This window comes from Hibiscus syriacus, unplaced genomic scaffold (genome assembly GCF_006381635.1).
Source record: "Hibiscus syriacus cultivar Baekdansim isolate YM2019G1 unplaced genomic scaffold, ASM638163v2 tig00111403_pilon, whole genome shotgun sequence".
In the NCBI taxonomy this organism is placed as follows: Eukaryota; Viridiplantae; Streptophyta; class Magnoliopsida; order Malvales; family Malvaceae; genus Hibiscus; species Hibiscus syriacus.
The window spans coordinates 701,876-718,872 of NW_024063083.1; the positions used below are offsets into that span (position 1 = coordinate 701,876).

General features: G+C 36.3%; 2 pseudogenes; both read left to right on the forward strand.

The window, feature by feature from the left end:
* Nucleotides 1-3,914: 3,914 nt before the first annotated feature.
* Nucleotides 3,915-13,778, forward strand: LOC120162672 (annotated as a pseudogene).
* Nucleotides 13,779-14,769: 991 nt separating this feature from the next.
* Nucleotides 14,770-16,429, forward strand: LOC120162720 (annotated as a pseudogene).
* The last annotated feature ends 568 nt before the right edge of the window (nt 16,430-16,997 follow it).

Sequence of the window (16,997 nt, forward strand, 5' to 3'; positions counted from 1 at the left end):
CACCTAAATAAATCACATTTGTAACGTTAGGCACCTGAATAATCCAAAAAATTACTGTAGGAACTTATTCAAATTAAAAAGATATAATTGGACAATTATTTAGGTATTAAGCTATATAATTAAATCGTTATTAATAAAATGCATCAATCCGTAAATAAATCATTTGTAGGATTTTTTTTTTAAATTACCATTACAATTCTAAGTAATATATATATGCAGATAAATTAAAATCAGAAGAATACATTCAAATATAAGGGCCACAAATGCATGCTCTATCTCCCATTAAAATTTGGTGTGATGCGTGGCTATAAAATATCGCCCGTGAACCAAGTTGTCTTATTCTTTTAAAAAATCTACACGAGAGGTTGAAATGTACATTTAACTTTGAGGTTCTAATTTTAGGAATACGAATTGGATTAAAAAATTGAAGTTATTTTTTTGTCTTTCTCATTTTTGGTAAAGTATAATGTTAAACATATGTTGGATTTTTAATTTTATTTATGAAATTAAAAAAATCAGTTGCAGTAAATTGAATATTATTCTATATTTTTATTATTTTTTAAATAATTTACTTTTTAAAAAATAAACTTACATGTTAGTAAATTTTATATTAACATGAATTTATCAAATATATTCGTTTTATTATAGAAATAATATAATAAAAACAAAATGAACATAGAAATAGTAAAAACTAATAACAAAACAAAGTGCTAAAAATATCTTCTATCAGTTTCAAACACAAAGACGATAAAATAAAAATTTGTTATTAATTATTATCTAAAATAAAAAAAGTTGCCATTAGAAAAGTTAAACTCGGAGAATAGAGACGTTTTTTCTCGAAAAATCAGCGGTGACTGTAGCAGTAAAGCGTATTTCTTATCCCGCGTTATATGTTGATTTGGCACCACGTGGGGTATAACGCTCTCCCTGATCCGCACTATACGCCACATAGGGGTATAGCGCTGCCTCTGCTCAGCGCTATATCTAGGTATGAATTATATTTAGCGCGGACCCTGGTCCGCGCTATACCTTTATTGGAATAATTACATATAGCACGGTGCAAGTACCATGCCTTATATGGTTATAAATACCCTTCACTCCCCGTTAAGTATCTCACATCTCCTCACATCTCTCTCCTCTTACTTATAAATTAATACAACAATTCCGTCAACAAGTAATAATTCTGGTAATTTTCTCATATTTGATTTAGAAGTCCGAGCGATTTTTCGTTATAAATTTTGTTATAATTTTTTTATTATATTTATTGTTTATTATGATTATTTGAAAAAATATTATACTAATTATTTTCAATTAATTTTTGTGTTTGTAAAATTGAAAAGCATAAGCATACGTCAAAATAGTTTTGCGGTACAGGTAATAATATAAAATTATATTATTTAAGTTATTTACGTTGATGTGTAAAAAATTTATTGTGTTATATTTTCGTTCATATATAATTTATTTAATCAGGTTTGTTTTAGTTATTTTTTTTGCAGATATAATATTGCCGCACTTTTAAACTCAAAGAATGACGCGACTTTCAGCTATTGTTTATTATGATGGTGAAATTCGAGAAGATGAAACCGGCATTGTTTTTGTATCAAATGAGCGTGTTAAAATATCATTCAAGAGAAACATAATTCTTGAGGAGCTGATAACGAAGATTTCGAGGAAAATTCATGTTGGAAGTAATAGAAGAATGTCGTCGTTGCAGTACAGATTTCAAACATCATTGTTGCCATTAACTTATACATCGTTTGAACTTTCGAACAATGATGATGTGCAAATGATAGTTGAAGCTCAAAGTAATTATTCAGACGCCGCTATTGAGATGTATGCACATTTTGTTCAAGTGCATGCTGTTCGGGGTCAATCTTTAAGCTCCCACTATGGGCTGGCTGAACAAGTTGATCAAGTTGACAGCCCGACTACAGTAATGTGTAATGATTTTAATATCATAATGGGGAGACATTCATCCATAACTCCTTACGATATGTACTGAGGTGGGTCCACGAATAATCTATATGGCAACACCGCGTCCAGTTCAAAGGGAAGACATTCATCTGCGAATTTCTTTGACCATATGGAGATGTCATCGACGCAACCATCTGTGCAGTTTCCATTTGACACGATGGCTTCAAGCTCCAGGAGGAGGCATTCGGCTGCGAGCTTTTTCGATCTCAATGTCGATATGCCTTCCAGTTCAAGGGGAATGCGTGCAAGTAGTAGGTTCTTCGACCTAAATCTGGAGAGCATGGAGGAACCATCATCTCCACCAGAAGAACTGCTTCGTGAGCCTGGTGCGGATGGTGCTGAGACTGGACTATTCATTCACCCAGAATCACCGCAATTCAACTCCGATGATGATGAAGTTCCAGGAAATGTGGCACAAACTGACCCTCTTGCACACATGTATGAAGCTGATTATGGTGAAATGTACGGGCCAGAATTTGCGGATATGCCTCATCTCGGTGACTATTGATATTACTCATCAATAAATAATGGTGAGTTATCTTTAGGCATAGAGTTCTCAAGCAAAGAAGAAGTGGTGATGGCTATAAAAAATTACAATATCCGTAATTCTGTTCAGTCCAGAGTCAACCGATCCACGACCGAAAAATATGTATGCTATTGTGCCCGACGCGAAAACGGATGCAATTGGATGGTTCGCGTATCAAAAATAAAGAGGAAAAACAACATATGGGAACTAACATATACAACGGTCCTTACACATGTTGTGCTGGAGGGGTCAACCAAGATCATCCCAACTTGGAATCTGAAGTGATATGCCAAGCCATCATACCCATGGTAAAAGCAAGCTCTCATATAGATGTTGCAGTGTTGATTTCAGCTATACAATCGCAGTATGGGTATACTGTCTCCTATAAAAAAGCTTGGTTGGCAAAACAAAATGTTATTGTCAAACTTCATGGCGAATGGGATGCATCTTACAACGAACTTCCATGATGGTTTAGACTGGTACGGAGGTTGAATCCTGGGATAATTGTGTACTTCGAAACCTCCTATGCATACCATAATGATCGAGTTCTCCGCGATCGATACCAATTCTACCAGGTTTTTTGGAGTTACCCACAATGCGTTAAATGCTGCCAAATACTGCAAGCCTGTGGTCCAGATCGACGGGACTTTCTTGTATGGAAAATACAAGCAAGTTTTATTATTGGCAGTTATCCAAGATGACAATCGCAACATTCTTCCAGTTGCTTTTGCTCTTTTCGAAGGAGAAGATATAGATTCTTGGGCTTTTTTCCTCCGAAATTTACGAGCACATGTTATCACAAGGGAAAACATGTGTCATTTCAGACCGCGGAGCTGGGATCAAAGCAGCAATGGAGTCTTTGGGTCCAATGTGGCAACCACCCTTTGTCCAACATAAGTATTGTCTCCGACACATTGCTGCGAACTATCATGGAAGGTACAAGAAGAATGATGAGCTTCAATTAATTGTTCGCATGGGTAAATGAAACTGATGTAGTTTGTTTTCTTTCAATCGTTTTAATTTTGCAAAGAAAGCAAGTTAGTAAGTTATACATTTTTTGATCAGGTTACGAACTACTTCCTCGAACGTTTGAATCAATGCTTCAAGATTTACGGGCGAAGAACGAGGAAGGATACGATTACATCAGCCTCATCGATAAAGAAATATGGACGAACACATATGATGGTGGATATCGATATGGACACATGACGACCAACTTGGCAGAGACAATCAATTCAACTTTAAAGGGTGCACGCCACTTACCAGTAGCGGCTTTGGTAAAAAACTATATATTTTTGTTTGGGGTACTTTTTTGCGAAGCTCGGGGGACAAGCTCAAACCTGGATGCAAGGCGGTCATGTCTATCACCCTAGATTAGTTGCATATCTACAGGAAAAAAAATTGATGCATCAAATGGAATGTCTGTAACAAGCTTCTCTAGAAGGCATGAAATGTTTCGTGTCACAGAGTTACCGCGACCTCTTCAACGGATTGAAGCTGTGTCGTTAAGAGTAAATCTAAGGGATAGAACGTGCGACTGTGGGTTTTTTCAAGCTCTGAAGTATCCATGCCTCATGTGATAGCAGCTTGCTCGCATACACGTCAAGACTATAACCGTTTTGTGGATCCCGTATACCTACTATCTGAAGTTTTTAAGGTATACGAATTTGAGTTTCCCCCCATAGGTAATGACAAAGACTCTGATGAGGTTCAAGATTGTCTTCCAATTGTACCAAACCCGAGTTTATTGAGGGAGCGTGGTCGTCCAAAATCCAATCGAATTCATTGCGATATGGATATTCGAGAAAGATCTAGACAAGACAGAAGATGTGGGCATTGTAGAAACCCAGAACACACTAGAAAAACATGTCCACTTCTGTTGCCATCAAGTAACAATTGATGAGGAAATGATGTATTTGTTTATCAAATAATAATTCTTGTACTTTGATTTGCATTTACTTCAAGTTAATGTCATTCGATAATCGTGATGAAGATTAAAAAACGAACACAATCATTAAATTTTATCAAACTAATAACAATTTGGTATTTGAATATAATTTTAAATACAACAAACTTACAATAAGAATTAAATAGTAAATGATAACCAAATTACAATAACTGATATTAAATGGTAATAAACAAAATTAACTGAAATACATTAAAAAAAGTCCAACAAATTTAACAAAATAAAGTAAATACAAATATAAAAAAAAATCTATCGATGTCTGCGCTGCGAATGTGTTCCGCAGGGCGGTGGGTGTCGGTCTCGAGGAGGATTTCTTCGTATCACTAGTTCTGACTTATCGCTGTTATCATCATCACCATCGTCGTCCTGAGCAGGTACATTAGGTTGATGAGGAGCTGATGATGATGAAGTACCTCCATAGAATAAAGAACCCTGGAGGTGTATGACTAACTATCCACCGGCCTGCGAAAACTGGGAAAACTCATAAAACCCAGACATCGCTGAGTGTGAAAACTGTATAAGAGGTGTATGTGCTACGGCCATGGGTGATGAGGCTGAACCCGCCATATCTAACATAAGAACCCCAAGTCAGATCTACAAACATAGACCCATAATAGCCTCTAAGAGGGATCATTTGTGACGGTGGTGGCGGCGAGGTCATAAAACCAGGTGAAAGCGGCGGCGGCGACATCTGGTAATGGAAAGGCGGCGGCATCATATATGGTTGTGGCATCATAAATGGCTGTGGTGGCTGCTGTGAAGGTCCTACTGGTGCAGCTGAGGATGAACCGGAAGTACCTGCTCTACGTCCACGAGTCGGGGGACGATGGTGCTGTGTCAGTGAACGTCTCTATCGACGTCGCAGAAAGGTCTGCCCTCGTACATCCTCGGGAAGCAAAAACGGTTTCCCGTTACTGTTGAATCACTCATAATAACCTTCAGCAACACTCAAGAGGTCAAGTAAAATGGGCTCTCTACGGGGAAGGCGCCGATGTCGATCCTCCCACAACACGACCCACTTATGATGTCTCACCAGTCAATCTGTATATGTATTGCCGCATCTATATAAGCTATGCAACTCGTCCATATTGCGATGTGCTTCCGGAATTGGTTGAAAACAACCAAATTACCGGAGCACGCGATCAGTAGAGTGCCACTCTACGGTCGCATAACAAATCAGAGGGACCATCGCCATCCAAACATCTGATGGGCCCCTCAACTCAGGTGGGATCACCGCCCTCACATCATCAGTACAATATGTCACCCATTCAAACTAAAACAAATATTATATAATTTTTTATCAAAATAATAATCTAATTATATAACTATAATCTAAAATCGATTTTATAATTAAAATTCATACCTGTGTGCCATCCTTCTGATCGATTAGCACCCTAATTTTTTTAAATCATCAGGTAGATCCTAATGATTTTTCCTATTAGTAGACCACCTATTCAAGGAAAAAAATTATTATATGCTGTATAAAATTATTAATATACAAAATCAATTTTATAATTACCTCAGAAGTAGTGGAAATACGAATGGGTTTTTCACAACGGGACATAAAAAGGGCAGTCGATACCATGCCCAAGACTGCAGCAGCATGAGACATCCGCCGATAGCATTACGCCTGTAGTCAGTAGCTCCACACATCTCCCTGTACAACAAAGCCAAAATTGTCGAGCTCCAATTGAATGATCCGACCAGACGAAAGTCGTTAATATGTCACAACCACATGCAGTGAACTAGGTTGCCCGATTTGTCCGGCATCAGCAACCCTCCTATCAACTGCAGTATGCATGCCCGTGCATACATCTTAACTTCATCCTCAAAGGTGTATGCGCTCAACTCCCGAAAATTGGCATCTAACCAATTTAACGGTATCCTACCTCCGATAAAATTTTCCGGGACACGACCTAGATTATACCGTCACAAAGTAGTCTATGAACCCTGCGAGATCCCTGATATCACATATCCATCCACCAGAAGCCCTAGGTGCATAGTAACATCTTCAAGTGTAATCGTGCATTCTCCGTACGGAAGATGGAACGTGTGGGTCTCCAGCCTCCACCGCTCTACTAAGACAGAAATAAGGTCTGGTTCTATCTTATAGTGAACCTGATATCTACCTATGTAACCAAATCCAGCCTCTACTAAATACAACAAGACACGACTAGGTATCACTAACTTAAGATTCCTAATAAAAAGATCTAATACACGGTCCTTCTCCTAAAATTAAATAATTACACAAATTAATTCTTAATCATGCATTAAATAAATCAACAAATATTACAAATAATTTAAATTAAATTAAAACGTTAAAATGTTACCGTATCAGCAAAGTGTCGAGATATATGATTTCCATCCAAGCGAAGTAGATCGCCTTCCGTTATATTTACAAAAAATTATATTAGTAAAATATTAAATAAAGTAAATGCTTAAATAAATTAAATACATAATATTAAAATATTATAAAATATACCTTAAATAGAGAGAGTATTTGAGAGAATATGGTGAGAATATGGTGTGATGAAAGTAATAGGATGGGGTATTTATAGGGAGGATTGAGGGTAATTAAATGTATAGCACTCCCCCTGTACCGCGCTATACCCCACGTGTCAGATAAACAGATATAGTGCGGATCAGGGGCTGCGCTATACCCCACGTGTCAGATAAACGTGGCGTATAGCGCTGATCAGGGGGTGTGCTATACCCACGTGTAAGCCATGTCAGCGTATAACGCGGTAGAGGGGGCGTGTTATGCCCCACATGGCGCCAAATCGTCATATAGCGCGGGACAGGGAGCGCGCTTTACTGCTACGGGTGTTAGATTGTGAAATATAATCTGATCGATGTTAAATCGATAAATATACAGATCACCAGTGATTTTTAAAAAAAACGCTGAGAATAGATAACATCCATTCAATTAGGCTTAAAATAGTCTTTTTATTTTTGGCGAATAAAATAGTCTTTAAATATTACTCCATAAATTTGTAAAATAAAAAAGGGTTTTATAAAGTTAGCTGTCGCTTGTCCTGCCGAGAGAAAAAGATCGTTAAGGCAGGGGACCCTCTAAAGAAAGGCCACAAAAAATCGTTGGCGACAGCTGTAATGACACCTAAAGCTTAAGGACAGCCACACTGTCCCCACGAACGGGCAACCCCGCCCCACGAAAAAAATAAAGTGTATTCGAATTGTATTAGTAGTATATATATTTTTTATCATAAATTATATTTAACATATTTTTTTTATAAATTAATAATTTATACTATTTACATTTTTAATAACTTTTATGTTTAAATATTATAATTTAATGATATTTTGTAAAATCATTTGTACATATGCTTATTATTGAAGCAACGGGTAGCTTGCCCGTAACCCCTCTAAAATTCATTCTTGCCCCCCATCACTTTTATAAAATCACATTTGATGCACTGCCAGCTAGCTTATTCTCAATTTGTTCAAGGAGACATTTTCTTTCTCCTTCCTTTGTCTTCATTTTCTCTGCAAAGATAACATCAACAATGGAGGCATTGAGGATGAGTTCATTTTGGGCTGTGGTGATTGTTCTGGTGGCCGTTTTTACTGTCCAAAATGTTGCAGCAGCCGATGCTCCAGCCCCTAGTCCAACCTCGGATGCCACCACCTTCGTACCGGCGGTGTTTGCCTCCCTTATTGCTCTTACATTTGGATTTCTTTTTTTAAAACGCCGGTGTTTGATGATCTAGCTACATTATTATATATATATATATATATATATGATTTTTTAACTTTTTTTATCGCTTGTGACTATTATTGAATGTATGCATACTTTTGTTGTTGTTGTTGTAGTTTTAATGTGTAATTGATATGATTTGTTTCTTAGTGACATAATAAATTATTTGTTTCCTATGGTTAATTTCTTTTTCTTTTACTTTTTTTAAATCAATCGTATTAATTATATATCTAAATATGTCATATTTATTACTTTATTTCTCCATTTTTATCGTGTATATGCAATTTATTTTTCCTTGAAAAAGAGTTGCATGTTTTTTACCACTTAATGAACAATTTTTAACTATAATTTCACAATTTACTGTATATCTTTCTACTTCAAGTATGTCTACATGATTCATTAAGGATGTCATCTCTTGTAGTAGTCTTCTACTGAACTTGGACCTCGTTGTAGTCTTTGAAGTTGTTGTTTAGCTGCACGAATGTATTCTGTTGAGAGGAAACGATTCCTCATGATTCGTTTAAGATTCGTTCAAGACATGATCTTTGGTATTCGAAAATATTGTATCGCCTTTCTTGTTTGCTTCCACCAAGTGCAAGCATAACCTATAAATTCTGAGGTGATCAATGGTACTTGTTCTTCCATGGGACAATTGCAGTGAGAGATTATGAGGTCGACTTTGCTCTCCCAATCTATATAGCCGTTCGGATCACACTCTCCATCGAAAGATGGAATTCTGAACTTTGACTTTGCGAAAAGTTATTGGATCTGAAATCTCGGGGTTGCAATATGTGGTTGTTGTTGTTGTCTCAAGTTGGTGTTGAGTTCAACATTTTGTTGTTGTAGGATGGTAAATGTTTTTGTCTGTTGATTGATTGTGTCCAGAATATCGTAGTGCCTGAGTAAGTATTTCGTCGTTGTTTCCCATCTGACAACCAAAACTCAAAGGAAAATATTTAATGTGTAAAAAGAAAATAAAACAAGAAAATCCTCACAAGTCACTCCAAGGAAGCAACATAACGAGAGGCAAGAAAGCTGATCTTGTATTATTTAAAACCTTTCCTCTCCAAGATTCTTTCGATGTTCGTATCGGAGTTTGATCGCTAACAAAAGAAGACAAAAGAGCTTAGAAGTTCTCAGAGGTCAGGAAAAGCTCCAAGTGAATGAGAATACAAGGAAAAGAAATATGCAAACTCTTTGAATCCTAATAACACAAGGAAAATAATGTGTTAGATGGTGTAAAGGAATAAGAAAAGGTAAAACAAAAGAACCTAGAAGCAATAAGAGTCAAAGAAAATTTATGGAAAAATCCCAAACCCACAGCAGAACCTAAAACTTTGGATCAACTTGAGCAACGTTTTTGAGCAGGTTTTCAATCTCCAAAAATTCTGATTTTTTAATGCTCCTCAGTGAGTCTAGCTGTGATCTAAAAATTTTTAGCTTGAAATTCCTTTTGAAAAAGTCTAGAAAAATTCGACAATGAGAAGAACTCGAATCTGCTGAACAAACACATGATCAACTTGATCAATGTTTATGAAGGGGTTTCTGTTCTCAAAAAATTCTGAATTTTTTTATGTCATACGATTGATGTAGTTGACATCTGGAAAATTTAGAGCTAAATTCATTCTAGAAAAATCCGACAATGCCAGAAATGAGAGTCTGTCGAATAAACTTGAACGATCGATTTGAAGGGCTGAATGAACTCCGATTTGGCTGAATTTGGACTTCTGAACCTTCTTCAATGGATACATTCTGCAAACGGTAATCCATGGCATATCTGTTATTTGTTTGATTGGTGCGTCTGCTATTGTTAGCTACTAGAGTACTAGTTAGATTGATTTTGTAATTGGTTTATGACTGTGCTGTTGGTTTGGGAATATATACCGGAAAAATCTATCAGAAATATGGATTTTATTAATTGGGCCATTCATTTTGTATTTTTATTTTAAAACCAATCCATTTGTAGGATAAATCTAGCCGGATTACGGATGACAAAGAACCCAAGTCGGCCTACCTGACCCACTTGCCAAACAGGGTGGAGATAAAAATATTAACACGCAACGCACCGTTTCATTCCCTTTCCCCTTAAAAGGAAAAAAAAGAACATAGAGAAATAAAAACGTTAGGGCTTCTGATCTGCAAAAAGAGGGGAAATGGATATAACGGAGAAAAAGGAAGGAGACAGCAATAACAGCAGCAAAGATTTGAACAATAATAATATTAATAACGAATTGACGGATTCTGATAGAAAAGAAGCTGAAGAACGCCAAGCCCGTGAGCTCAAAGCCGGTTTGCATCCTCTAAAGGTATTTTTATTGTCCATAAACTTTCTCTTCTTCAAATCTAGAATCATGTGAATTTATGTGTAATTTTTTTGCGTCTGGATACCTCTGTTTACGATTTCAAGCTCAGCATTTTGAAACTGTTAGGTTTATGATGGAGTAGAACTTTTTTTTTTTTCGATTCAGATAACTGTTCTTTTACATTTCAAAGATATAATCTTTCATTAGTCTTCTAAAACCAGATTTTTTAATAGGAGGTTTATTTCATTTTGTTGAATAGTTTTTTGTCATTTCAACTTTCACGTTTTTTTTGATATGTTGATTGCTTTTTGAAATAACCTTTGTAATGATTTACTCGATTGATACATTTGATGATGCTGTGAAAGAATGTGTGGTTAAGACTTAAGAGGTTGTTTTGTAAGTGATTTGTTGATTATTTGAATCTTTTTTTATTAAAGCGTCTAGGAGATTTTTTAAATCCACAGGGGATTTTTTATTGAACCTTTTATGTTCAAAATGATAGTCGCAAACGTGCATGCTTCCACTTAGAAGTGGCAAATGAGTTCCTAGATACCGTCTTAGTGATGCCTCAGCTTACCATAATTCACTTAAAAACCTATGGATAATACTGACCATGCAATCTGAATTTGATCAAAATGTGAAAAGACTCCATGAAACAATGAAAGCAAACCTCGAAATATATATATATATATTATGTGTGGTGTAGAGAGCCTACCATGGTTCTACAGTAGCAAAGTAATGTATGACTAGAACTCAATTTCTACACATTCTAAAATTGATCCTAATTAACTAAGGGTTTAAAATGAATTCACTTCAATTGAAGGGAAAGCATAATTTACCCACTTGCTACCTGTTATGTTCTAGTCCATGTTTTATGATCTAAATAAATCTGTGTTCAACTAACTTTGGTATTCAATTTTTATAATATGTTCGTATAATAGATTTCTTGGTTTGGCATGGATAGCTTGTTAAGTACCAAATTGGTTGCCTATTAGCTCCTTCATTTGGTTCTCATGCTTCTTTGTAACAGCACAAGTTTGTGTTCTGGTACACTCGTCGAACGCCCGGAGCTCGAACCCAAACAGCCTACGAGGACAACATAAAGAAAATTGTGGATTTCAGTACAGTAAGTTCTTTTAAAAGAGCATATGCGAAATGTGTTTGATTGTACATACTGACCTTGGTATAAGTGTTTCATTGTAGGTTGAAGGCTTTTGGGTCTGTTATTGCCACTTGGCCCGCCCTTCTACTTTGCCAAGCCCCACAGATTTGCATTTATTCAAGGAGGGAATCCGTCCACTATGGGAGGTAATTTTTGAAGACCTTACCTTTGTACTGCCTGTACCAATAACTGTCATTGTTTTTGCATAAAAATTAACATTTCATTTACTATGAATCCTTTTGATTTTGTATGTTATTATTTCAGGACTCTGCAAACTGCAATGGTGGCAAGTGGATTTCGGTTCAAAAAGGTGGTTTCAGGTCGCTTTTGGGAAGATCTGGTAAGAAAGAATACTGTATATAAGAATCTCCCTTCTGATATACTAATTAGGTTTTATTGTTTGAACAAGTTAAATATCACCTTTAAATCTGCTTTCTGCAATAGTTTCTAACCAATGCTTTTGAATTCTAATCTGAATCATGGGAATATCACCTTCATTGAAGCATAAACTTGATTTTGACCTGTTCTATAACTAAAGAAAGCCTTTACGATCTATTGAACTTCCTTAGACTATTTCATAGTATTGTAGTATGAAGGTTGGAGGCTAGTTGGTTATGAGGTTGTTATGAGAGTTGTTATACAGCTGTAGGTTGGTTACAGGTTGGTGTGTAAATGCATGTATTATGTGTAGCTTAAATAGCACTAGGGTTTTCCATTGTAAGGTGATTCTTTACACTATTAATAAAGCTACAGTACCTTTCTTCTCTAATAGTCAACACATAGGAAGTATAATGATACCATTGTTGAAGATGGATGTGTAGAATGTTAGTCCTTGTCCCACAAAAATACTTTGTATGGACTAAAACTGTGTCTTGTGGTTAAGCTATGAGAGAGAGGAATCTGAAAATTGTTGAGTTGATTACACTCTCTCTCTCTGATGTCTCTGTCTCCATATGAGCTATTGTTCTTTGTTGACATTTATGATCTACCGATGATAGAATGTTTTCAAATATAGAGCTACAGTTTAATGTGTTCAGACAAATAGTGGCCGTCATTTCTGTGCATAGCCAGTTATTATGTTCCTCTATTGATTACATTGGTACCTATCTAATGCCTGAAAATACCAATACCGAATGTATAACTATCATGTACGTTTTTGTTTGTATAGAGGGGAAGAAATTGGTCATATTGTGCACCAACCTTTGATCTGAAATCCAATGGTTTCTTGTCATATGAAAAGATCCCTGAAACCTGGTTCAAATTTCCCCCGAAGCACATCTTAGCCATCTTTTTTTTTATTAATTAACTTTAGGCTTCCTTGGCCTAAATGTCAACCTCATTTCTCTTTTAAAGATTTATCCCAAGTTTAAACTATAAATAAAAAACAATAAATAGAACGCAGGATTCTTATTTGCTAATGCGCTTTTGGAAGAAATACTGTGAGTGGTGAAATTCTGGGCCATTCTTGATACATCTTTTCGTTTGGGGCTGTGTGAAGTGTTCTAAATTTCTAATTAGTTTGTGATTGGTTGTTTGAAATGGTGCATTGTCTTGGGCACTATGGGATGGGTATTTAATATTATGCATTACTAAATATATACACATTATTGTTTACTCGTTACATTTGCAGGTTCTTGCGTTGGTTGGTGATCAACTTGATTATGGCGATAATGTTTGTGGTGCAGTGCTGAGCATCCGCTTCAACGAGGATATATTGAGTGTATGGAATTGTAATGCATCAGATCATCAGGTTAGCTATTAGTAATCACATCAATTTTCCTATTTGGTTTCTTTGCCTTCTGAATTTATATAGATCATGTTTTGTTCGTGGCAGGCTGTGATGGCCCTACGAGATTCAATCAAACGGCACTTAAAGCTTCCCCACAGCTATGTCATGGAGTACAAGCCCCACGATGCTTCTTTGCGTGACAACTCGTCATATCGAAACACATGGTTGAGAGGTTAGAAGGGGTCTTGAAAACATATACGATTGAACCGTAACTTCTCGCTTCTTTCGATGTTCCTTTACTAAAATCGTGTTTTGACATGAGAACCGATGTTGAATATATCATCCTTTAAGTTGAACTATAAGGGGAAGTCATTTAGATGGAAATCGATGTTTATTTTATGGATATGTTCTATTCCTTCATCTATAGGTATCTTTGCGCCAAATTCGAAATGTCATTTTGGCCACCGTCATAGAGCAAAGATTGAAGCAAAATTGGCGTTCCACCCTTAGTAGATTGTTAATTTATTTGATTACCAATAATCTATTTGAGATTAAAATGAAAAAATTTCGTTGACTGGTCTTTTTAAATTTTACAGATCAATCAGTAGGGTGATGCGATCTTTTAATGTACTAAGAAAATAAGATACGAGGCAAGATACCTTAAGTGAAAATTTCTAGGGCAAATTTTACCATTGGTCATTATGCTATTGTTCTCCTATTTTGATCACCATATTATTTTTGTGTAATTGATTTTTCTGTAATTAATTACCAACATATAACGTCTTTTCTTAATAGAAATCGTAATGTAATTTTAATATAAAATGATTTTAATTTTTAAAATTTGTACATTTTTAATTTGGTTTTAATTCTAAATAACCCATAATGTATATACATATCATTGAAGTGTAAATTCATTTCTTAATTCACCTATCAAATAAATATAAAAATTGATAAATTGTTAAGATATTGTCTTATTGTAAATTGGATAAAGAAATCGTTTTGTTATAAATCCATTGCTCATAAATTTCAATTAGAAGACTTAAAGTACATAACAACAAACTTTTATCCAATCATCTAAATTATCAAAAAGAATACATTTAGAAGATATTTTATTATTAGCGGTGAAAATGGAAGAGGAAAATAAAATTAAAAAAATATCAAAACTGTTAAGCCAACAGTTGGGGCAGAAGAGAAGCGACAATGGAGCCGAGTTGGTGGAATCCCACCACACAGTTGGTGGGACATCCAACAAACTCTAATTAATTTGTTCATTAATTAAACATTCTTTAATACCCATTTTTACTAATATTTTTTAAACCTTTTTTCTTCTCTTCATTCTCTTCAACAATTCCTTGGTTTCATTCTTGTAGAGAAAAAAAGGAAAAGAGAAAAGAATGAGGGAGATTATTAGCATTCATATTGGTCAAGCTGGAATCAGGTTGGAAATTCTTGTTGGGAGCTTTATTGTCTTGAACATGGAATCAACCTGATGGCATGATGCCTAGGTGTGTATTTTTCTATGCATCATCATCATCGTTTATGTGATGAAATGCACTTGATTTCCTTGAATCTGCATAATTCTGAATTGTTTAGTATGGTTTAATAGCTGCAAAATGCTTAGAGTTTTGTTGTGAATTATCGAAAACAGAGACGAAGATGGAATGAGTGTCCTAAATGGATCACTTTCGTGTTTGATTGCAGTGACACCACCGTAGGTTCTTCCCATGATGCTTTTAATACCTTCTTTAGTGAGACTGGGTCCGGCAAGCATGTTCCGAGGCTATATTTCTCGATCTAGAGCCCACTGTCATCGATGAAGTTAGAACCGGGACTTATCGACAACTGTTTCTCCCGAGCAACTTATTTCCGGCAAGGAAGATGCTGCTAATAACTTTGCTAGAGGACTTATACGGGTACATGCATCTTTCGTCTTGCAAAATATGACGATTTATTAGATCCGATCACCGGCTTAAAACTTCTTTTTCGGTGTCGTGTGTCAGTTGCTTCTCCTCAGGTATCATCGAGGACTTCCAAGTTTTATCATACATTGAAACTATTATGTTTACCGTTCAGGGGTAATCTTTTATCCTGATTGTACAGGTTTCGACGGCGGTTGTGGAACCTTACAATAGCGTGCTTTCAACTCATTCTCTCCTTGAACACTCGGATGTTGCTGTACTTCTTGACAATGAAGCTATATGATATCTGCAGAAGATCCCTGGACATTGAAAGGCCAACTTATACCAACTTGAACCGCTTGATATCCCAAATTATATCTCTTTGACAACTTCATTGAGGTTCGATGGTGCCATAAATGTCGACATTACAGAGTTTCAGACTAACCTTGTGCCGTATCCTCGTATTCATTTCATGCTTTCATCTTATGCCCCTGTAATCTCGGCTGCAAAGGCTTATCATGAGCAGATGTCAGTTCCCGAGATCACAGGTGCCGTCTTTGAACCATCGAGCATGATGGCCAAATGTGACCCGAGACATGGGAAGTACATGGCATGCTGTTTGACCGTGGGGATGTTGTACCGAAGGATGTCAATGGCGCTGTTGCTACCATCAAAACTAAGCGGGCAGTTCAGTTTGTAGATTGGTCAGTATCCATCTCTTAAGTTACGGTTCCGAAAATTACATATGACAATTTATCAATATATGTAGAATTGCCAAGGAGGAAACATCGAGTTTGGCTTCGAATAATTGTGATGTGTCTTGTCTCTCAGGTGTCCTACTGGTTTCAAATGCGGCATCAACTATCAGCCTCCGTCGGTGGTACCAGGAGGCGATCTTGCTCCAGTAAAACGTGCAGTGTGTATGATCAGCAATAACACCGCTGTGGCCGAGGTTTTCTCTCGAATTGACCATAAGTTCGATCTCATGTATGCCAAGAGAGCATTCGTTCACTGGTATGGTGAAGGAATGGAGGAAGGTGAATTCTCGGAAGCCCGTGAAGATCTTGCTGCTCTAGAGAAAGACTACGAGGAAGTTGGGGCAGAAGGCGCTGAAGACGAGGAAGAACCAGAAGATTACTAGATTGTTGTTTCGTAATGATCTACCATGATCCTGATCTGATTACTTTACCAGCTATTTATGATTGTAAGTTTGTTGATGTTCTTCATCAGCTATATATGATTGTACTGAACCTAAATGTATATATATTGTTTGTCTAAAATCTTCTCATATCTCATTCAACATAATGCTGGAAGACCCCAAGTTTTCAGCAGAATCTTCAACTCCATTCATTGCATAAAGTGAAGCTGAAATCTCCTTTCAACTTTCATTCATTAGTACTCTGTTAACTCGGAACCAGTTTATGATTTCTTTTGTATGAAGAAACCTATCAAATCCTAATTCAGAAGAGGTAAGTAAAATCAGAATCCAACCCTAATTCCCTTCTGCAATTGCTTACATCAGGCTGATATGCATCATCAAACAACTGAGTATTTGAACCATTCCACTATGCAGAAAATTCCATTGCTTAAACCACCATTACTACTGCTAGGGCTAGGGCTAGGGTAGGGCTAGTTAGGGCTGAAACTGATGGTGGAACTTGTTGAGGGGGTACTGAGACAACAGCACTTTGTTGATTGATTGATTGTTGTCCTTTTTTTCTGTT